Source organism: Heterocephalus glaber, unplaced genomic scaffold, assembly GCF_053883595.1.
Source record: "Heterocephalus glaber isolate CG9 unplaced genomic scaffold, H.glaber_assembly_v1.0 deba00001586, whole genome shotgun sequence".
Classification (NCBI taxonomy): domain Eukaryota; kingdom Metazoa; phylum Chordata; class Mammalia; order Rodentia; family Bathyergidae; genus Heterocephalus; species Heterocephalus glaber.
The window spans coordinates 15064999-15090130 of record NW_028258364.1 but is presented as its reverse complement, the minus strand read 5'-3'; the positions used below and the strand labels follow the sequence as shown (position 1 = coordinate 15090130).

The 25132-nt window shown below is 35.0% G+C and overlaps 1 non-coding gene and 1 pseudogene across 1 annotated transcript; one reads left to right on the top strand and one right to left on the bottom strand.

Annotated features, from left to right (window-relative positions):
• Positions 1-13683: 13683 nt before the first annotated feature.
• Positions 13684-14561, bottom strand: LOC110343958 (eukaryotic translation initiation factor 4B pseudogene; annotated as a pseudogene).
• Positions 14562-24538: 9977 nt separating this feature from the next.
• LOC147823420 (U6 spliceosomal RNA) lies at positions 24539-24641 on the top strand. Its single transcript, XR_015443944.1, has one exon. It is a non-coding gene; the product is annotated as a U6 spliceosomal RNA (small nuclear RNA).
• Positions 24642-25132: the final 491 nt, after the last annotated feature.

The window sequence follows — 25132 nt, the reverse complement described above, 5'->3', positions numbered from 1 at the left end:
TTTTTTTCTTTTATACATCATGTCTTTTGTATCCTAGGTAGTTCTTGGCTACCCTGAATACATAAATATTTTCTCTTATAATTTCTTCTTGAAGTTTTATAGTTTTAGGCTTTCTTATTTAGGTTCATAGATCCCTTCGAGTTATTTTCATGTATGGAAATAAAGGGTTGAGGTTAATTTTTTTATATACGGATACCAGGTGTTCTAGTGCTGTTTGCTGAAAACTCTAGTCCTAGTTCTTTGAGGTATCTCTATACTGACTTCCCCAGTGAACACACCAGTCTACACTCCCACCAGCAATGGAGTAAGGTTCCTCTTTCCCTACAGGCCTGCCAGCATTTGTTATTGGTTGACTTCATGATAGTAGCCATTCTTTCTGGGGTGAAGTAGAATTTCAGGGTTGTTTTCATCTACATCTCTCCAATGACCAGTGATGTTGAACATTTTTTCATATGTTTATTTGCTATTTCTACTTTTTTGTCTGAGAAATATCTGCTCATTTCAGATGTCCATTTTTGGATTCAGTCTCTTAATTTTGGAAGTCTGATTTTTAAAAATTCTGTATAGATTCTAGATAGTAGACCTTTGTCTGAGGAACAGCAGGTGAAAATTTTTCTTGCATTGAGGGTTGTCTCTTCACTCTGTTGGTGGTTTCTCTTTCTGTGCAGAAGTTCTTAGTAAGAAGAGATCCCACTTGTTGACTGTTTGTGCTAGTTCATGGGCAACTGAAGTTTTGTTCATAAAATCTTTTCCTACACCAATGTCTTCAAGAGTACTACTTAACCTCTGTTCCAGCCGGTTCAGCATTTCTCTTTTATTATTTAGATCTTTAATGCATTTTGATTTTAGTTTAGTGCATGGTGAGAGATACAGGTTTTGTTTTAATCTTTGGCAAGTTGAACCCCAGTTTCTCCAGCACCATTTATTAAATAGGCTATCTTTCCTCCAGTGAGGGGTTTTGGCTGCTTTGTTGAAGATGAGGTGGCTGCTTGTGCCTGGAGTTGTTTATGCATCTTCTAATCTGTTCCACTTGTCCTCAGGTCTGTTTCTTTGCCAGTACTATGGAGTTTTTATCACAGTAGCTTTGTAATATAGTTTCAAGTTGGGGATTGTGATACCCCCTACCTTGTCTTTATTGCCTTGTATTGCTTTTGCTATTCTATGTCTCTTCTTGTTCCAAATGAATTTTTGGATTTTTTCTTCCAGGTCTGTGAAGTATGCTGCTGGGTTTTCAATTGGGATTCCATTGAGTCTATATAGCAGTTTTGGAAGTATGGCCATTTTCACTATGTTGATTCTTCCTATGCAGTAACAAGGGATGTCTTTCCATTTTCTGAATCCCCTTCAATCTCTCTTTTCACAGTGCTATAGCTTTCTGAGAAGAGGTCTTTAATTTCTTTTGTTAGGCTGATTCCTTGGTATTTCAGTTTTATGGATGCGATTGTGCAAGTAATTGTTTGGCCCATTTCTCCCTCAGTGAGTCTGTTTTTTATGTACAGAAGAGCTATTGATTTTTGTATGTTGACCTTATATCCAGCTACTTTACTGAATTTGGTTATTAAGTCTAGAAGACTGTTGGAGTTCTTGGCATTTTCTATATAGAGTATCATGTCATCTGCAAATGATGGCAATTTGACACCTTCATTTTCTATCTTTATTCCTTTTATTTCTTTCTCTTGTTTAATTGCTGTGGCTAATGGTTCCATAACTATGTTGATCAGGAGTGGTGGTAGTGCACACCTTTGTCTTGTTCCTGATTTTAGTGTAAAGGCTTTCAGTTTTTGACCATTTAGTATATTGGCTGTTGGTTTTTCATAGACGGTTTATCATCAGATTCAGGAAGAGTCCATCTATTACAATTTTTTGTAGGGTTTTTATCATAAATGCATATTGGATTTTATCAAATGCTTTTTCTTCATCTATTACAATGATCATATGGCTTTTGTCCTTGGCTCTATTGATATAGTGTATTACTTTTATTAATTTGCATATTTTGAACCATCTCTGCATCCCTGGGATGAATCCCACTTGGTCAGGGTGTATGATCTTCTTGATGATCTTCTGCATTCTATTTGCCCGTATCTTATTAAGGATTTTTGCATCTATATTTAATAGGGAGATTGGCCTATAGTTTTCTTTTTCTGTTGGGTCTTTCTCTGCTTTGGGGATCAAGGTGATGTTTGCTTCCAGGAATGAATTCGAGAGTATTGGTTCCCTTTCAATTTCACTGAAGAGTTTAAAAAACAGTGACACCAGTTCTTCTCTAAATGTCTTGGAGAATTCAGCGGTGAAGCCATCAGGACCTGGGCTTTTCTTAGTTGGCAAGTTTTAATTACATTTTCAATTTCCTTGATTGATATTGGGTTGTTTAGAATTTTTAGATCATCTTCGTTCCAGTTTGATAATTCACACATATCTAGGAATCTGTTAATTTCTTCTGTATTTTCCATCTTATTGGCATATAGCTTCTCAAAGTAGGTATTGATGATCCTCTGGATTTCTGCTGGCTTCATTGTATTTTCACCCTTTTCGTTCCTAATTGCATGGGTCTGTGCTTTTTCTTTCCTCTTTTTGATGAGGTTTGTCAAGGATTTGTCAATTCTGTTTATTTTTTTGAAGAACCAACTCTTGGCTTCATTGATTTTTTTTTTTTTGTACTGTTTTCTTAGTGTCCATTGCCTTGCTTTCTGCCCTGATCTTTATAATTTCTTCCTTTGTAAGGCCTTTGAATTTGTCCTGCTCTTCCTTTTTCTACAATCTTGAGGTTCAGCATCATGTTTTGTAAGTGAGCTCACTGTTTTCCTAATATGAATATTCACTGCTATGAATTTCTCTCATAAGTGTGCTTTCATTGTGTCCCATAGATTCTGATATCTTATATTTGCATTGTCATTTAATTGTAGGAACTGTTTGATTTCTTCTTTAATTTCCTCTGTGACCCATTTGTTATTCAGTAGTGTGTTGTTTAAATTCTATGTGTTTATGAAATTCTTGTAGTTACTTTTGCTACTGATCTCCAATTTCATCACAATATGGTGTTACAATATACAAGGGATAACTTCAATTCCTTTGCACTTACTTCAACACGTGCTAGGAGCGAATATGTGGTCTATTTTAGAGAACAAGCCATATGCAGCTGAAAAGAATGTGCATTCTGATTTTGTGGGGTGGAACACTCGTAAACATCTGTTAAGTTCATTTGTTAAGGAGTTTGATTGAGTCCTAGTATTTTGTTGTTCATTTTTTTCTAGTTGATCTATTTATTACAGTGGGGTATTGAGGTGCCCCACTAGTATTGTATTACTGCTTATTTGATTTTTCATGTCTGTTAGTATTTGTTTTATATAGGTGGGCACACTAGTGTTTGGTGCATAGATATTAATGATTGTCATCTCTTCATTCTGGATTGTTCCCTTTTCAAGGATGTAGTATCCTTCTTTGTCTCTCTTAATCAGTGATGGTTTGAAGTTCACTTGATCTGCAAAGAGGATAGCGACTTCTGCTTTTTTTCGGGTTCCTGTCACATGGAGTGTTGCTTTCCACACTTTAACTTTCAGTCTCTGAGTTTCTTATTGAAATAAGTGTGTTTCTTGTATGCAGCATATTGTTGGATCTTGCTTTTTGACCCCTTCTACGAGTCTATTTCTTTTGATTGGTAAATTAAGACCATTAACATTGATGGATATAACTGATACATATTGACTTATCATTGTCATGACTTTTTCTTGTTGTTGGATTCTCCCCCTTTAATTTCTTGTTTTGCCTGATGGATTCATTCTACTGGACTTAATGGGGTTGTGATCCTCATTGTCTTTTCCTAGAATATTGTTTATAATTTTTTGGAGTGCTGGTTTGGTATTCCTGAAGTTCCTAAGATGCTCTTTGTCATGAAAATATCTTATTTCTCCATCAATTTTGAAACACAGTTTTGCAGGGTACATCAATCTGGGTTGAAGGGTGTTTTCCTTTAGGGCTTGAAATACATCATTCCATGCTATTCTTGCCTTGTGTGTTTGTGTTGAGAAGTCTGCTGTGCTTCTGATGGGTTTTCCTTTGTATGTGATTTGTTTCTTTGCTCTAACTGCTTGCAGAAATTTCTTCTTCTGTTGAGTTTCTGGAATCTTAACAATTATATGCCTATGTGTAGATTTTTTTGATCACGGCTACTTGGAGTCCTATATGCCTCACTTATCTGAATGTCAAGTTCTTTTCCCCTGCTGGGGAAGTTTTCTGCCATCACTTCTATGAACAGTTTTTTGGTTTTTTTTTGTTTTTTTTTTATGTCATCTGCACTCTCTCCTGTTTCTTCATTGTCTACAGTCAGTCTTATGTCATTCTTCTTTGCATTGTCTAGCAGCTGCTGGATTGATTTCTCGTTGTCCCTTACAATTTTAAAGAAATTTTTCTATTCCTGGTCACCAATTGCAATCTTATCTTCAGTATCTGAAATTCTGTCCTCACATTTGCTCATTCTGATGCATAGACTTTCAGTGGAGTTTTTAATCTCCTGGAAATTTGTTTGTATCTGTTTTATGGATTCCATTTGTTTCCTATGTTGGGATTCCATCATGTACCTCCGCTCCTCTATTTTTTTATCTGTGTCCTCTCTAGATTTATTAATTATGTCTTGCACTATGGGTACAACATGTGCTGTTGTCTGAGAAATTATTTCTGATTTCATTTTTTCCAGATCCTCTTTCATTGCCAGTTCAGGGAGTCCAGGTGGTTGAGTATCACAGTCTTCCATCTCATTTCCCTTTGAAATTGTTTTAGTTGATCTGGAAGTCTGGTTTTGAAACTTGTTTTCATGTCTTCTCATTCACCAGGTGGGGGGGTGGTTGCTGCTGGCACTCATGAAGCTCACCTCCTCTGTCCTGGTGGGGGTAGTATGGCGGCCTGGAAACCTCCTGTTCACTGTGTGTGGCTCACCTCCTCTGTGCTCACCAGGACACATTTTTATAGATGATTCACAGGTTTTGTTTTAAGGTGGCAAATCTATCACATATGCTACTTTGTTTGTGAATGTATGACACTATTGTTTATCAAAGCCAATAGAGCTTTACAGTACAAAAAGTAAACCTTAACATATGCAAAATATAAAAAATAATTTTGGGTTCTGAGGATCTTCAAACAGAAAAAATATCTAATTGCTTTAATAATACCTGAAATAGGGCCAGGGATGTAGCTTAGAGGTGCTGCCACCTGCCTCAAAAGTGCAAGGTACTGAGTTTGATCCCCAATACCAAAAAAAAAAAAAAAAAAAAAAGCCTGAAATAACTTTTCTGAATATGATGGGAGAAAAGAGGTTGACCTAAGTAATTTTCACATTGAAAGAATTATGTAAAACTGAAGACAAAAGAAACTGGGCATTGTACTCTAATTTTATAGTTGAATAATAATGCTGCAGTTGGTGATGGAGTCCTGGACCAGTTTCAACTTCTTGTATGCAACAAGCAAATAATTGGAAGTGGTATGCAACAATAATGAAACAGTGAATTTTAATAAAGTTTAATGAAGCTAGATACAATCAGAGCGAGTGGGCTTGTGCAGTTGGAAAAGAAAATAACATGAGCACTGAATGTATTGAGTTTAAAGCTTTAAAATGTTGCACTGGGTCTAGGATGCCTCCCTTTGGGTCTTCTAGAACATAATTAATTAACAACATGATTGAGAGTGTTGAGCCATGTCAACTGTGTGTATATGCATGTCATTTTCCATAATTCCCTCTGTTATAACTGGATTATAAGATGTAGTCCATATTTATAAATCTTCAATTAACTCCAAGTGAAGGAAGGTAACTATAGGTTATGCAGGAGAATCAGGCATACATATATCTTATCTCTGCCTCTGAGAAGTAGGCCTTAGGACACAGGTTGGGGGATTGGTCCTGGGGCTTGCCCAGCTTCAGATGAGTGGAGAAGAGTGGTCTATCAGCCTGAATTGTACTATTAATATTACAAAAACGCTGTTGCACATATCCTGATACTAGAAAATAAGTAAATGAATGTCAGACGGTAGGAGTCACATTTCACAATTATAGGGAGAGTTTATGAAAAAACAAAAAGACAAAGCTAGAGTGATCTTTGCGATAATAGAATAGAGTTGTAGACCACATGATGAACTCATACTTAGCTTGCTATAGTTTCATATGCACTTAAAAATTTTTATGTACACAAGTGGTACCACACATGTATTTCCTATTCCTTCACTTGAGATCTCCAAAAGCAATTATACCCTAAAGCAACAACCACACCCAGTGTCTGGACATTGTTTCCTAATTCTATTTTTCTTTTTAAATAAAAGGAAAGAAAGGAATGGAATTGACCTAATTCTATTTTTTAATGCCAAACTTTAACATTGTGACAGTAAATGCACAAGATGAGCCAGGAGCACTTTGTAATACAAAATGTAAGAAAATGTTAAACAACAAAAAAATGGCAGAATGAAAAGGAAACAAAAAATGATGACAGCATGTTAAATGTATGGAGAAGTCCTAACAAAAGAAACTTGCAATAGACAAAGCAGGAAAAATTTGATGAACTAAATCAATAAATTATAATTGGCTTAACTCAATATATAAAATAAATATCTATGAGTTCCTATTGTTACAAATAAATGATAAATGGTAGAAAAGATAAATTTGTTATATAACAGAATTCTAAATAAATGTATAGATAATCTACCCTAACAGATCATGATGTATGATTCCTCATCTATTTAATTATTTGGATAGTATCTGCTCAGGATTGTCTTAACCTTTAAGAGTTTGACATCCAATGACTTTGGTGAGATAGTAATTATTTTATAATTTTTTCTTGTACCAGGAATCAAACCCAGGACTTTGTGCTTGTCAGGCAGGCTAGGTACCACTGAGCTATATCCCTGGCCCATAGCATTTTAGATACATTCATTGATAACAGTTTTTCATATTTCCTCAAGGTTGTTTAAAATTTATCCATGTGTATTTATTGAAAGCCCACAATTTACCAGTGTTTTTATTTAGCAGTACTGATACTGTATAAAAAAATGGACTAGTGGTTGTCATAAAATATTCAATTCCCGAATCTAGCTAAATTTATGGCATGAAATACATTGATTTAGATTTATGTTGAAATATTTAAAAAATTTTCATGTTTTTATTATTATGACAATGTAACTATTATTATAATGTAGTATTTTAGTGATTTTGCTTGATTCATTTTAAAACAAATTTTGTATGAAAGCATGTTTTTTAAAAGCTCATTTTTTGTTGAATTTATATAAAAATATTGAGAAGAGAAATTTTTATTATTTCATATACGGATATCTATATTTATTGAGTGCAACATTGTATTTGTGTTACATTCCGTATTATAATCTTTTTTCTTCAAACTAGGGAGTTTGAATTTTCAGTCATAGGAAAAAGAGCCTAAAATTTGATTTTTTTAATTGAACTTTATTAAAAAGAATATAATTTTGACGTACCTCAGATATTAATAAATGGCATATTTTCTTATTAAGTTTATTAAATTGATTTGATTTTGGGCATGACTAATTTGGAGGTATTCATTACTCAAGAATTCTCCACTAAATTTATGATATCAAAGTCACTAAATTGTACTTGCATTAGCTAATTCACACTAACCATTTGAAGCAGACTTTTGGTGGTGTTATATGCTAATTTGTTTAACTGAACCTTTACCCCTCTTGTGTTGTAAGCTTAGCAAACTACTGCACCACACAAAACTAAATAATAAAAGAGGAACCTTGGAGAACCATGTCCTTGTGTAACAAGATGGGATGTCAGGAGAATACTAGTGATAGAAGACTGTAAATTGTGACAATTTGAAAATAATAGTTTCGGTTTGGAATGATGGATGGCATATGAAAATTGAATGCATAACTTGCATATTATTCAATTACAGATCATTAAGGTAACATTTTTAACTTGTAAAGACAAATATAAAGTAATAGAACTTTAAAATTCTGAGTAAATCTAAAAAACTTAAGAAGACACTTAAAAAGAAGACTATTTTTGAAAAATGCTATCTCTTCAAAGGGGAGGAATACCTCCTACTCTGGTACTACACAGGAATGAAGCCTAGATCACCATGAGAGATGCAGGATTACAGATGACACTGTATTCCTTATTGATCCAGTAGATTCTGTAAAATAACATGCTCAACAGTTGTTCTCTCAATTTTGGACATGGAGTCAGGACTAAATCAGAGAGGAGGGTAGGACTTTAATTCCACATGTGCTATTTCTTCTTACAGTGAAAATTAGAGAGAAATAAATAAAGTCTTTAAAATATATGAGCTTCAAAAGAGCAACAAAAATAAGATATTCACAATGAAAACAGTTTTTTTTCAAAGTAGAAAAATAAATTTATTGAGTAAGAGTATTAACTAAGTTAGCTAAAATTTAATCAATATGTAATAATAAAAGAGATCTCAGATATAAAATTTCCTCTGTAAAGAATGATCAAATTTTTCCGGAAATGTTTTAAAGTGTACTAGTTTTGTGCCTCACTATCACTTCACATGCTAGCAAACTTGTGCTCTTTTTTTCTACTCTTATACACTCTCCTGCATGGGTCTGTTATGAACACTGAACACAGACAATGGTACTGTAACATTTTGTGACTGTTTTCAGCAGCCCTATTAAATATCAAACCATGTAGTAACTAAGTCCTACCTGAGTACTTTGATAATGCATGAAAAGTAGTTTAATACTACAGTATATTAAAGTATGCTCATTTACCTTAGCAGTTATTGATGATTTCTATTTCATAAAGATGTCATCATGATACATGCTTTGCAGCTGACATAGCCTGTTTGACATAATTTGTAAACCTGTATTATGGGATATACATATCTCCCCTCGTTTATATTACTACATAAAGAGTAATACTTGTGATTAAAGAAGAAAGTATTGAAGTCAAATACAGGTTCTTATTTGCTCTGTGACCTTTGGTATATTATTGAACTTATACATGGTAAGTATAAGGATACTTCAAAGGACGTCTGTTCAGAATAATATGTCTGTGTGTGTGTGTGTGTGTTTGTGTGTGTGTTCATAAACACATAGGACACTGCTTAGGATGTAGTAAGAGCTTAAAAATGATTAAAATTTTGCACACTAGTCTGAACATTGTTTTTTGTTGCCATGAAAATATATTCCTTGATATAATCAGTTACCAAAGAGAACACCCAAAGTTAACTCTAGCATGGAAGTAAATTATTATATTGATATCATTAGACACAATGAAATCTCATGTCAAAAAAATCACCCTGACTTAAAAAAATTCATAATTTTTAAAATAAAATGTAGATAAACGGAATTGGACTGTGGAAATAAGACCAATATATAAGACTTTTATTCTCTTCTATTCATTTCTTCAATTCTGCCAAACATATCTGCTAGGAGGTGAAAGTGTAACTTATACTCTAATTCAAGTTAATGGTTCAGTACATGCCTGTAGTTAGCCAATCATGTATTTCAAACAGTAAAAACAGATAAAAATGTAAAATTAGTTTCCCATCTAAAATGGGGGAAAGCAGTTATGTTACGCACTTTTGAAGATGTATATTTATGACCTTCCTGCTCCATTGTAGCTGCACAGTGTTAAGCTGTAAGATTTCACTCTCATTTGAAAGATAAGAGCTGGCAGATCTGGCAGACTTTAGGCTGCCAATCATTTAGAGAGCTGAATTTGTCTCGATTAAATAACCACCAGTTATTAAACCTGAGCCTTGACATCCAGGAAAGTCTGGTTGTATTTAGATGGAAAGTGAGGTCTGTCTGCACCAGAGTGAGGCATTGTTCTTGGAGGCAATCTGTTACCAGTTAAAGAGCCTGGTGAAATAACTCTGTTCTTCCCTCAGTAGAACCACACTATGCTATTTGCAACTGAACACACAAAAAAAATCAAATTATACAGACACCGATAGAGATATTACAACAATGCCACTCTCTTAAATCTTTCCTAAAAGATGAAAAATACATGCACACACAAAAAAAAATAGAAGAAAATTTCAATGTTACTTGTATGTTAAAAGCATGGAGAGAATGTTTACACCAACAAGAGAATGGTTAAAATGCTAGTCCATTGTTTAAATGGAATTGTACCATGCAGTAGAGAGAGACCAACTATTGCTATCCACAATGATATGGATTAATCTCAAAAAAAGTCTGTTGAGTAAAATAAATCATACTGTATGAGTCCAAGCATATCATTTCAAAATCATGTAAACTTTATAGAGTAAAGTAAACTAAAATTGTGAGTGTCTCTGAGGCACAGTGAAAGTTGTGATGCAATGGCCTGGGACAGAGTGCAAATTTCTCAGGGAAAAGAAATGATCTATGCCTTAATTGGCATAGCAGCTTCATGGATGTTCACATAAGTTACTGTCACCATGCTGTCATACTTATTGATGGACCTTTCACGCCATATATATACTGTGATTTTAAATATATGCCTCTTAAAAGCTCTTTCAAAACAGTGTTATCAAATATTATCACACATCTAATATCAACCATCATATTTGATGTATTTATTTGAAATTTACACAATTATTTTAGAATAAATCTTCAATGGTTTCTTTGGTAAAGATATTACAGTATTCAAACAGTAGGAACCGTGTTACAGATCATCGAGTAACATATTTTCAAACGTATCTTTTAATCTTCCAATGTACTTTCCAGAGGAATCAGTGTTGATAATTTCCCTTTATATCTCTATAGATAATTTTAACAGTTGAGATAGAAAAAAGTGCTTATGAACTCTTTGAAACTCCACCATCAAGCTTTAGGGTATATAACTCCCTTCCCTAAATTTGAGCGTTCTTTAGTGCCTGAGTCGTTACTACTCTCTGAAGTCACTTTAGAAATAGTCGTTCAGTGTCCAGCTGGCTTACTTTGAGATGAGCCAGCTTCCATAATCAAATGTGTCACTACTTGAGACCACAAAGTCACAGAAGCCATTGGTAGGACCTCCTGTCACTTGCCCAAATAAGGCCATCTGATATCCAGCAGCAATCTTCAAGTGTGTTGTCCTAGATATCTAGCTCAACATAACTTTCAGATCACTGTACCCTGCTGGCTAATTGCATTTTATATGACAGACCCAAGTGAGAAAATCCAGGTAATCTTTTCCTTAATTCCTACATCCAGAAAAGTGTGAGCAAAATGTGTTTGTTGTTTTAGGCCATATATATATGATCGTCACAATAAATCTTTCTAATCAATATGTATTTAAAACCTGTATAAATAGCAATAAGTTATTATTTTTTTCTCAATTTTGAAAAAGGAGCTAGGTTTAATGTTTTGCTATTTTTCTATAAAATGCCAAATGGATAAGCTCATATATCCCTCCAATAAATCATGAACACATAGCTGTAGGATAAATTCACAGACAAGGACTTACAGGATCAAAGTATATAAATATTTAAAGATGTTAATACTTATTTCAAATTTGCCTTCTCAGTATTTTATCAATCTATCTTTTCATTTGCACTTATTTTGAATTTTACACATCAGATTTATTTAGAGACAACAAAACACAACACAAACACCCACAACTCAAAGAATGGGATTTAACATCTCAAGACATCTCCCAAGTCTACAGATTACAAATCATTTTCATAGTTTTGTTGTTTTTTTTTACAAATTTTTCATATATTCAGGAGTGGGACAGGAGTGTGGGACAAAATAGCTTTTTTGGATGCAACTATTTGGAAGGAGATCAGACATAAAGAAGGCAAACTCTACTCTTTCATTATCTACAACCAATGGTTTAAAAAGCAAATGTGTTCAACTTTGCTATGTCTAAAAGCCCACTTCCTTGCTACTAGGCAACCCCACCCATTATGGGTAATTCTCTGAGTTTACCTCTGGTCCATCCGAAAAATGGCTCATTATGCCCTCTGCTGCAGCTTGCACACACCCAACCCCTGCAGGGCCAGAGAGGCTCTAATCTGGAACCCATGGGAGAAGGGCTTTCAAATAAGGAGACCAAGCATCATTTGTCAGCAGCACCAGTAATGCCCACCATGGGGAAAGATCCCATCTACCAGGCTGACCACCAACAAAGATACGCATAAATTAAGCTACTGTGCTCCAGAAGAAACTAGGACCTTGTTAAATAGTTTTTTCCTTTATCATTTATTCTCTCCAAAAAAGTTAAAAACCATGTGCCTTCCCCCAAGCAAAAAAACTCACACTGATCTAGGCCACATTACAAACCCAAGCATTAGTGTAGGATTTCAGTGAAGAGAAAACTTGTAAACAACAACTACCACAATAAAAACTCACTCCCCAATCAAGGTTGTAAGCAAAGCTTCCAAAAGAACTGTCCCTATTTATCCATACCTATTCATCACCAAATATCAACCTACAGTATTCTGATCTATAGAAGGGATCAGAGCAGCAGGAGCAGACCTGGATGGAGGGAATGAATAAGAATCAAGACATCAAAGAGCTAATTTGCTTGACAAAGCAATGATTCTTTATGTTAAAGCATTCAGTGGCTGATTAAAATGCCTAAGAGATCATGCCTGTGACTTATCTAGGGCCTAGTCTTTGGGAGGTTAAAGTAGCATGAAGAACATGAGATGGTAGGAGGCTGACATTTTTATAATTATTTTTTGTTTTTTGGGGTTTTTTTGAGACAAGGCCTCACTGTGTAGTTCAAACTGGCCTCAGATTTGCTATGTGGTCCAGACTGGCCTCCGACCAATGTTGATCCTCTTGGCTCAGCCTCCCAAGTGCTGAGATAACAGGTGTGTGCCACCACACCCAGCTCTGTGAGTCTGAATGTGTTAAAGCTTCAAGGTTTCATAAGAATCTGAATATATTTCAACTTTCAGAAAGGATAAGAGAAAGGGCAAGACTGGGAATTGCCATTAGCCCTAAATGCTCCCTGCTCCAGGAAATTGCCATTCATGTGCTTACTGGAATGTGCTTACTGGAGGTCACAACATTTCTCCCTACTACTTGGTACAAAATAATCCATCACTTCCCCAAAGCTTCTTTTCCAAGCAGGGTTTCCTAATTATTTTGGTCCCAACCTATCCTACTTTTTAGTGGCCTATAGACACACTCCCAATTACCCCCCTGGGGGGTAAAAAAAATAAAAGAATTTAACCTAGGCTGGCCCCAACAGTGCAAAATTAAAATAAGAGGAAGGGCTGGCAGCCTCCTGGAGACAAACAATTCGAGAGACTAAGTCTACTTTTCCAAGGATGGAAAATTTAATTTAGATACTGCTTGAGAATGCATATATGCCACAATGGGATAAGAATGAAAAGGTAGAAATCTCACTGCTCCTCCCCACCCCAACTGTCCAACCATTCCAGACTTCTCAACTGTCTTTACCAGTTCTACTAAATGGAGGCCCCCTAGGCTCTGATCACACAGCCACTGCATGCTATCCTAAAAACACACCACGACTTTTCCATTAAAAAGCTGTAGTCTCTGCCTCTTTAGCTATGTTGGGAACTCCCCAGTTACTTCTATACTTTACACGTTGCAGTAACATGTAGAAGAATTACACTGTTCTTTTTTTTTTTTTTTTCAAAAACACAATAAAAAGGTCTCCAGGAGATGGTGAGTTTTATTTTGCCTTATCTGGATAGAGGTTTGATTTGTTCTGGAATATTCTAGGGTGAAGAAAGACTAGGAGACAGCACAGGATGTAGAAGTCTACTCAGAGTAGTGTTCTCCCTTGTTTTCATCTTCACCATCCACGGAGAGAGTAGCACACTTGCTTGAAAAACTGAACTCAGAAGCTGGATTTTCTTTCTTTCTTTTTTTATTTACAGCTGCACATCTGATGTCTTGATCCTTTTTGCCATCTTTCCCATCTGACTCCTTCCAGGGGTCTTTGTTTTCTCCATCTCCTGGACCATAGGTGGAGTTCCCAGAGTGGCCTTTTTGGGCCCTCATCCCATCCATCTTCATCTTTCCTTGCCTACCCTTCCTCAGAGGCTGAGGTAGAGTTACTTGCCCTCCATCTCTTGTAGGAGATTGCTGCTCTGTGTCTGAGCTCTGAGATAGAGCAGGAGGGTTAGAACTTCACTTCACCCTGGTGTTCTCCTTTGGTGGAGGGGCTGGTATTACCGTTAGAGGCTGATCAGGTTTGAGAGGCCTAGAAGTTGGAGAGTGACAGTCTTCCTCCTTACTGGATGTTTTATTTTCTACAGATTTTCCACTCTCTGTCCTTTGGGCATTTCTGCCAGATGGAGCTAGGGCCCCAGTTTGTGATGATTCACTTCCTGCCCTTGACCTTTCCCATTCCTGAGTTTCTTCACTTGGCCAGCTTTAGTGTCTTTCCCGAGGCTGTCATTCTAGTTTTAACTCATCCAGTTGGTGCTACAATTTCTCCTGCTCCTTCTGTAGCCATTCCTCAGCTTCTCTTTCTCTGGCAGCCCTGTCAAAAGGCTTTGCTCCTCCAAAGATAAAAGCTGCTGGACTAGGAGATGCTAGCAGAGAATCATCTTCCTTAGGAGTACTCCAAAGCTGTGGGTTCAGTTTGGATTTTGGAGGCAACCTCTGTCATCATGCCTGTAATCATCCAGGAGTAATCATCCCCCACCAGTGATTCCATCCACAGCCAGAAAGTCTGCTGGGGAGAGAGTCTCCTCCTTCTTGTCCTTTATTTGCTGAGGCTACTGTGTTGGGAGAGGGAGAGAGAATATGTTCACTTTCAATTTTTGAAAAACAGTGTTTACCTAATAATTTTGCCAAACATTTGTTAGTAGATTTGAGTTTCTGCCGATCAACAAACTTCTCATTGCAAATATTATTTATGTCTGCTTTCTACATTGTGTAATTTTAAAAATTACATTCCTACTACACTTAAGACGCTTGCACATTTACACATAAATTGTGTAAAAATACACTTGTATTTTTCTTATTCAATAGTAGGAAGATACATTAAGTGCAGTCATGCACCACATAATGATCTTTCAGCTAACAACAGACTATATATAAAAGGATTCAATTCATAGAGCCTGTAGGTACATAGGCTTACATGGATTTATATAAGTAATGCTGTGTTGATCACAGGGTGACAAAACAATCTAAGTGAATTTCTCAAGACCTATTCTTGATACTAAGCAATGTGGGACTACAATTATCTTTCATAGTTCTAAAAATAGTTTTTTCTGGATGTTAGTTTTCTTTTACTTTAGGAATTTTTATGTGTTTTTATCCTATATAACTAAGTGTATCTATCATATTTTTATAGTATTTAATACTTTATTTTCATATTGACTTTATTTTATACTACTATATGTTCCATGAAAAAGTTTCCCAGTTCTTAACCCAGTTTTAATCCTTTGTTGTTTTTACTAAAATCTTTCATTGTATATCTTTTCATTTGAAATAATAGTTCAAAGTTATGCTTTCTCCATGTGGCAATCCAACATCTTTTCTTGAATAAAATATTACCTAAAATAGGTTAAGATACCATATTTCTTACATGTTTAATTCTTAAATATATATTCTTTATTTTTTGATCTTTTATTTTATGTATCTTTTAGTATATCATTACCACACTAGTAGTTACTGTAATTTTGTATTATTTATTTTTAGTATCAAAATAATATCAGAGTATTCCCATTATTTTTCTTCTCTAAAAACTTTCTCCATCACTATTGTTTAGTTGCCTTCTCATATGAGCCTAGAATTAGCTCATGTATTTTCTATCAATGAAAACTCCTGTTAGTATTTTTATATTACTTTGTCTTAAATGCATGAATTACTTGAAGAAAAAGAAAAACATGAATATTTTAAATCTTTAAATACTAATATATGCCTGTCCCTTTATTGAAGTATATGTTCACATCCCTTAAGAATATCTTCATGTATTGATAGTCATTGAAATTTATTCTTTCATTTATAACATTTGTATTACATTTAATATCAGTAATATTATTATAAGAAAGCTACTTATTTTGTATAGACAAAGTTAAAGTTTATTTTAGTATATATGTACAAACCCTTCAGTTTTCTATGTATATTATCATATTATTTACAAAACAAAAAATACTGAAAATATTCTTCCCTGATTAATGTCTTTTACTTCCAGTTTCTTTCTGTTATAAACATATTGTCTGGAAATGTCTAGAAAATATCATTTAATTTGGTGATATAGGATATTTTTGTCATGACCTAATTCTAATGGAGATAATCCTTTTATTCATGCAGTACAACACTGGCATTTTGTGAGAAGTAGACATTTTTTCTTAAAGCAGAAGAAGTATTCTTCTATTCAGATTTTTGGCATATATGTTTATATGTGTGCACATGCATATTGATTTGACTTAGGATTATTCCCTCTAGACCAATAATTTGTCTAATTAAATATTGCAAATAGCACCTTCATAGGCTCCCCATCTGCTCAAATCCAAAGGATCCAGGAATCAATTAACCTCCTCTACATTTATCTCCTGATCAACACTCTGATTACTGATCTCTCCCTGTGGCCTGCTTATGTTTTCACCCACCATTTATTCCATTAGGCTGTATGTGACCATTAATTATAATTGTCAACTTCACTGGATTAACAGACTCTTCCATGATTAGTAAAGCGTACTTCTGGGTTGTCTGTGGAGGTGTTTCCAGACATGATTATCATATAAGCTAGGAAAACTAAGTGGGGATGACCCATCTTGATTGTGGGTGGCACCATCAACAGGCTTACAGCTCAGATGGAATGAAAGGGGGAGGCAGAGAAAGTTGCAACCATTGTGGAAATCAGTATGGGGATACCTGAAAGTTGGCCTGTATTTGAAAAGCTCCATTCTGCTTAAAAATAGGTATATTTTTGGCTACTATCATGTTTTATGGACATTGGTCACCAGTTTCTGCAGCCTTCCAATGCAGATTCATACCAGTGGTTCTCCAGGTCCAGGCCTTTGTTCTAGGACTGGTGTTGTATTCTTATCCCTCTTTTCTATGGCTTCTGGATTTGGAGCTGAGCAACAACTGGATCCTCTGTCTCACCAGTGTTCAAGGAGCCATGGTGAACGGTCTCACCTCTGAGCTTATCAGGCTACCTAATAAATCCCCTTGCAGATATATCTGCAGATATATCTTACAGATATATATCTGCATATAGGCTTTTTTGTCCTTCTTCCGTCCTGTAAATGTAGGCCTGCTAAAGTAACCAAAAACTAGATGTACGCCATCATTTTATGCTTGAATTTTATTGCAAGTTTAACTCTCAGCCTTGAAGCATATCTGAAGTTAAAATGAGGACAGTGGTAAGTAAAGGACAAGGTCCTGTACATTGGTATGGAGATATTTGGGAAGAGACTGTGAGCCTGGGAACATTGAGCTCTTAATTTTGATGAGTTGATTTTCCCAGTACAAGAGGACTGGTCATACTCAGGGTTGGCTTCTCCACGTCTGCAAGAGAAAACAAATCCTGTGTACCTTACTAAAAGCAATAATGTCCTTCCTTGATGCAGTTTCTAAGGTGGACAATGCTGATGCTCCTTGGGATCCACACTTAGCAAATGCTTTTGTCTGTAGGCCTATAACCAGTCTCAAATCTAACCAGTCATTGCACCTAAAAGCAATGATTACAGATTAATTCTTGAGCAGGTACACTGCAGTCCCAATGAACTAGTTGTATTTTCTAACTCTTATAAGCAGAGATCTGGGGAACAAGTGTGTGACTATATTTAATGTATGTGGTTAATGACGAAAGAAACAGAAGTCTGAATCAGGCTAAATTTCTTGATATGGTATTATTAAGCCAAGATTCCAGATTTAATGTCTCAGCTCATAGATTTTAGAAAGATGCTAATAATTATTTGGTCAGTTCAGTTGGCTGAAATATTGGTCAAAGGTTGGCCTACTATGAATAACCTGGCTGTGCTTAGTACTCCTTGATTTGCTGTTTCTAATTGCTTTTGCAGGCTCAGGGAGTTACATGGGAATGTGGGACTGAATTTTCTAAAAATAACGTACTCCTTCACACTGGTAGAATTCACTTACACCTTAAGAAGCAGATTTATAAGAAGTGGACCAGCATCCTTGAAGAATGCCATCATTGCTCTACCTCAAGTTGTAAGAAGAGAAAAACATAGTCCTTCAACCAATTCCAATGCATGAGCCAGTTTGTAGACACAAAATCCTTTGTGCGAAGGGGAGGCTAGGTCTCCTTGAGAAAAGATCTTTGTACCTGACAAAAATTATGCTATTAATGTTTCTTCCAGTCTCCCCCATAGAGAAAGCCTTTTATCAGTTTAATTGTAGTTCAGCAAGAAGGAAGTAACCAGATCTTTTGGGTGGTAACTATTGGACACTAATTCTGATGCTGATTCTAGGAGATCTAGAACATCATTATGGCCCACCAGCCACAAAGGGCTCTATGGAAGTCAGATGATTAATGGAGACTCGTCCAAGTTCTGACTCAGAGTGGTTCCTGGTTTTGTTGGGTCCCTGAATCTATCCTGTGGCTCTTTTCTCAGGCCCAGAATTCATAACTGAATAGATACAATTGGTACTTGAGAATAACTACCTTGATTAAATGCTAGCAACTAACTTCTGCTGCCTAAAATGCTCTATATTTCGACTGAAAGCAGGGAGCCCAATTCAATTATAAAATTTCCCCAAATTCTCACTTATCTAAAGGGAGGGTATTTCCTGAAATTTTCTTCCTCTCCCACAATAAATGTCTTAGTTTCTTCCACATTTTTTTCATGGTGAAGAAAATTTATTCTAGACTTCATGTGGAGTATTGTGCAGAGTACTGAGTAGAAATTGGATCCTTTAATTTTTTTATTTTATGAAAAAATAAAACAAATTTCACAACAAAATAATAAGAGAATACCAATAGTTAATACACTTTGTATCATTATCTTCAAATTATTTACGAAGAGTATAATACAGGACCGCAAAGATTTTTACAAAGAAGAAACAGATAATAATACAAAACTTTTTTTTTCAATGAAGAGAGATAGATTTGAGGCACTTTTAGCTGAATGGATGTAATTTGAGAGCATAACATTAAGTGAAATAAGTCAGATATACAAGCTTAAATATTGCATGGTTTCTCTTACATGTGAAACAATATATAGAAATCTTTATATAATTTCTCATATAAGATATGTATATATATATATACAAACAAACTTCTACATATATATTATATATACAAATAAAGAGCAAAATAGAAGAGAGATAAATAGAAGGTGGGGAGAAGTTCAAATACTTTCTCAAAATACCTATTCAATTGTTTAAAAATATTTTAATATATATGCTAATTTGTTTCATATTTGCTACTAGTTTATGAATTGGATATTCATTAGTGCATCCAACATTAAATAATAAGCTTACAGAATATTAATTTTTCTCACTTTTTAGCCATTGCGTTAAATCCCATATGATTATGGTAGTCCTTACTCTCTTTTTTAATCCTTTCTTCTATATGAAGCTCAGTCTGTTATCAACAAAATTTGGTGAGATTTTACAAATCATTCCATACATAGACAACTTATTCTGTATGAAACAAGTTGAGTAGGCAGTAAAATGAACTGCTCTTCTTTTGTAAAGCAACCTTTTCAGTCAAAGATGTTAGACTGTAATAGGAAGATACAAACCTCATTTGGAAGCAGGATTTATTTTATAGTATATACTATATATATAGTATAGTATATGTAGTATAATCCATATATATATATGAATTTATGAAGTAGGCTTACTATATATGCATTTGTGAGGTAGGCTTACTAAATCAGAAGCAAGAGAGTACACAGTGACAGTCTGTACACTGGAGAGCCAGAGAATCTGGTGTCTACCGAGATCATGAAAATGGAATCTGGAAGAAGGATCAGAATGCAGCAGCCGTCTAAGGTTGATGGCCTACAAGCCCATTGGAGAGTCCCTGGTGTGAGTTTACATTGGAAGGATGAAGAAACAGGAGACGGATGTTCAAAGGCAATGACAGCAAAAGATACATCCACTTAAACCAACTGGAGCTTTTCAAAACGGGTTCCAACTTTCTTCTTTTTTATTTCCCTTCTTTATTCTAATCAGGCTACCAGTCTATTTATTGATGCCAGGTACAACTGGGGTGGATCTTTCCCTAGTTTGCTGCCCCACCTGCCAATCATCTCTGAAAAGACTTCATGGACACAGCACTGTGCATTGCTAATCTGCTGGACATTTCTTACTCCAGTTTAATTAACTTATCACAATTAACAGCCACAGAGTTTTTAAATGTAATTGGGGATTTTCAGTCAGATCTGGGTCCTCCAACTGTCTTGATGCTCTTCTTTGATGACCCAATCCTCCTTTATTTTATTTTATTTATTTATTTTTCCAATCCTCCTTTAATATGGAAGTATCCCCATTAATCTTTCTGTTAGAGTATGCATCCAAATTTAATTCTGGTATGAATTACAGAATCACTGACAATTAGATAGGAAAAAATATGGAATATTCAAAGAGACAATAAACAAAATGTTGACATTATGAGTAGTGTCTAGAATTTATATAAGTAGCTGAGGCAGCTCAGAGTTAGCCAGAAAATTTCTATGCCTGAAGGGAGAAGGAGCGTTGTTACAGAAACTACAACTTTAAAACAAAAATACCTTTTGCCTGTTTGGGAGTGAGTAGGATAATAAAATCCCTAACCTCCATCCTTCCCTCATCTTTTCTTAGAAGTTTAAATGCTCCCTCTGATAGGATGATACTAACCTATGCAGGATGTAGTCTACTGATGCAGGCCAATACTATCAGAAACAAAGGCAATGGGGAATGGGTAGGGAGCAAACAATAATGGAATATGCAGCACACTGATACTCTGTCATTGTCTCCTCTTTTTGGATACCTGGTCTACAGGTGCCATAGTCATTGATTTTCAGAGCCTTATTTCCTGTGCTACAAATGAGAAATTTATTTATTTATTAGATCATGGTGTTTTATTCATCTTAATCCTAAATCAGATGGCTCCTTCTCCTCCAGTATCAGACTCATTTGTGTAGATGATTCTGTGTCTTTGCTATTCTCTCTGTTGCACTCTCCACAATCCATCTCTAAGACCTTGGACAGCCATAGCACTCTTTCAGGGTATGGATTTTAACTGGTTTCTCAATTTGTTTCTCATCTTTCTTGTTGCTAATAAGTGGTGAGAGCAATGTTTATTGTATAGAACTACATTTAGGATGATCCCATGAAATGCTTTTAGAAACCTTTTAAAATTTTGATTATATAATAATGATGTAGCTCTTTTTTTTTTTTTTTTTTTTTTTGGTACTGGGGATTGAACTTGGGACCTTGAGCTTGCAAGGCAGGTGCAAAACCACTGAGCTAAATCCCCGTCCCCTGAAATGATGTAGCTCTTAATCTACATTTTGGATAAGAAGAAACAGAATCAGACAGATTGAATGAGAATCAAGTTCATGAAATGGTAATGCTAGATTCAGTGTTTTTATTCAACCTTCAATTACCCATCAACACATATTAATTGTTACTTTTCTTGCTATAAACGCCCTATATAATCCTTAATATGTATAAGGCTACAGGCTTGCATATATTAGTGCATTTAATTTTTACAAACATTTAACAAAGTAAGTATAATTATTATTCTATGTATTTAATAGTGAAGAAAACATTTTTAAAAAGTTAATTAACTGACCTAAAGTTTACAACTAGTAAATAATGGTCTGAAAGTCTGAAAAAAATGTATTATGTTTATAATAACTATTTTCTTACCAAGTGTTCATAGTATTCTTTTTTTAGATTTTTTTTGTAGAATATTCTTTGGTCATGGTAACACATAGCAGTGATTTTCATTGTGATATAAGTGAAGTTTTGACTTTTGGATATTTATAACTTCCTTTTTTTTAATTTCAATTTTTAGTCCAAATAGAGAAATCATTCTTCATCTATTCAAATTTGTCAGTAGTCAGTAATTTGAAAATTACACAAATTAATCAAAATCTAAAGCCTATACAAAATGTTCAAATGTACTTTTAAACATGTACAATATTATACAGAGATGCAGAAATGTGTAATAAAATTTATATTACATGTAACATATTACTCTATTGAAAAATATGGAGTATTGTAACTGAAATGCTTATATCTTCAGACCATTTTGCTATGTTAGTGAGAATTTTTTTGTGTTGTTCTATTTGAAATTGCTGGACTTTTTCAATATAAAACATGTCAAGTACAGTGAGTGGCTACAACTATGTTAAGAACAATAAATCTTGTGTAATTTACCTGAAAATGAACTTATTATTTTGGGTACTATTAAATATAAAGGAATTTAAATAAATATTATTTATTGTGATTTCCATAGAAATATGTATATTTATGCTTCATGGCAATTCAGAGCCCTTCAGTGTTGATGGGATATTTTTCAGAACCAAATTATGATATTGGGAAGAGTTCTTTGTATGCTGTTTTACAGGATTACACTTTCTTTAATATTTTTATTTATATGTTGTCATTGTTATTCGTTTGTTTTTGGTACTAGGGCCTTCACACTGAGCTACATCCTCTGGCTTTAATTTTTTTTTTTTTTTATTTTGAGATGGGGTCATGCTAAGTGGCTAAGTTGTCTAGGCTAGACTTAAACTTGTGTTCCTCTTGACTTGGCCTTCCAGAGTGCTGGGATTACAGCAGTGGATCCATCCTGGCTCCAGAATTTCACCTTTCAATCAGACATTCATACCTGCTTCTAGTACAAAGTGAACACTTGTCTTCCTAATGCCTTCTCATAATGCATGTCTGCCATGACTTTAGAATCAGCACAGTGGATTACAGGATAATTCCAGAAGCCATTCTCAAATCAGGACAGTTAGCACAGGCTTTACACTCAAATTACCATAATTTTTATCTAAATATATCCACAACTCAAGGTTTTCGCTATAACCAATCTATGCGCAGCTGTTCTAATGTCACCCAACATGAGAGGAAGTATAACAGAAAAAAAATTATAGTGGAAAGGGACAATATTTTAAACCTTTTACTCTTTCAAATATATTTATTTGAAATATATTTATTTGAAATATACTCATTTAACAGTATTGCTAAGCAGTTTCCCAGGGATAACAAAGCAACAGAGAAATAAAGAGCCTAGAAGCATAAAGTACATTAACTTGAAGGTAAACTACTTCTGGTGCATGGATCACCTCTTCCTCATATTGCTTATAGTCAAGTGGAGCTTCCACAGCTGAGATCTAAATGATTTGACCACTGATTTAATTTGAAAAACGGCCACCACTACATATCCAAACACGACACAATATGAAAGGAAATACATAGTGAAATATATATACCTACTTACCTACTTATCTACTGTTTTTCTTCATTTTGAATTACTTTAAACATAATTTTCTAATTGTCTTCATCTTGTTGCATGTGAATATTAAATCATCGTAATCTCAATTATCTTCTCAGGAACTCATTTATTTTAATGAAAATATTCTGTATGAAATTCACACTTGATTTTTTACTTCTTGAATGGTGGAAAAAAATAGAGATAAATTATCTTCTAAGTGAATTTAAAACTGGGATACAAATACCATTTCTTCTTTATGTAGTATGTTCTGCATTTTTTTCTATGTTATTTTCAGATCACTATTTTACAGTACCTAGGCCAAGATATTCTGATAATTGAAAGTAAAATAATTCTAATATTTACAGGATATTGCAATAAAGTCAAAATAATATACAAAGCCTATTTTTCTAAATTTGCCAATATCTCTCAATCATATATATATAAAATACATTAAAATATCAAAAAGTGGAAGAAAACAAGCATTCATAAAAACTGGCAACAAACACTGCTTTCACTCATCGTAAATTTATATTTAATTATTTCTAACCTAATCTTCTGTATTAATCTCTGCAGTCAGCAGTCCAGCTATCCGGAGCATACTGCTCAGTGTTTATTCATTTTTACCAAACATCTCCTTCCCTACCACTGTTTTTGTGCTTCTCTCTAGTGCTCCTCCATGCATTCAACATATTTCATGGGTCACAGCTACATTTGGAGCACTGTGCTGATTTTCTACTGATGCTATGCATTGCTTTCCACAGAATTTCTCTTGCTTCATTTGTCATGGCGATAAATACTGAGATGACTTTCTCATGTTTACACAATTGCACGCCAACGTAGTGCCTATAGACAGGTAGGTTTCATAATATTATCTAAATTACTTTCCTTTTCCTTGAATTTTCTGTCATGGGAAAATTGTGAATAATGTGAACAAATTGAATCTAACTTTTATTGCTTGATTAGAAGAATTGATTACAAAAGATTGGAAGAATAAAAAACCAATCTCTGTTCAAAACAAAACACACAGAAGAATAGGAGTAGCCCAGTTGAGCCTGTATGGAGGTGAATGTCAAACTTAAATAATTTGTGTGTGAATTTGTCATATTAAATTTATCTTGTATCCAACTCTATTTGAAATGTAATTATTTTTAAAAAATCAAACTAAGCTGCATTTCTAGTAAAAATGCATTTTATCAAGGGCATATGTGAATCAAATAATGTATATTCTTACTTCACATAATGTAGGTGAGTTTAAAAGAAAGTCAAATATACTAAAATCTGAAGGATACAGACAACATTAGTGTGGTTCCTGTACAAGGACAATGCGCAAATTCGTGAAGAGTTCCATATTTTTGTTACTAGAGATGTGGCCCAAAGGGGGTAATTAGTACAGAATCCCACCCACAGCCCTCACCAGCCCAGATGGGAGCCGAGCTAATAACTTGTATCCAGGTGATGTCACAAAGTCCGGCTGAGGTGACTCAGTCCCCCCACCATGCCTTTTCACCAGGCCAGTGGCTCTGGCCAGCAAAGCTCCAGCACAGGTTATGATGTCCCCAACCGAGGGGCAGCAGCAGGTCCGTACATCACAGGGGCTGTGCTGGATCATCACAGGCACTAAACAAGTCTGCTGCTTCTGGTCTTGGCAAAGGAACATCAGTGTCTTCAGGTGCCACTGGCCTACTGATGTGACTGGTTCTGTCTATAGGACACAGACTTTTGACAAGCAAGTACCCCTCTACCTTCCAGCCTGTCCTCAGCCTTATGCTCCACTGAACCTTTGGCCCTTGGAGCAACCCCTGCTGTGCACTCCCACCATTCCTGTATATCCTGCCAGCCCACCAG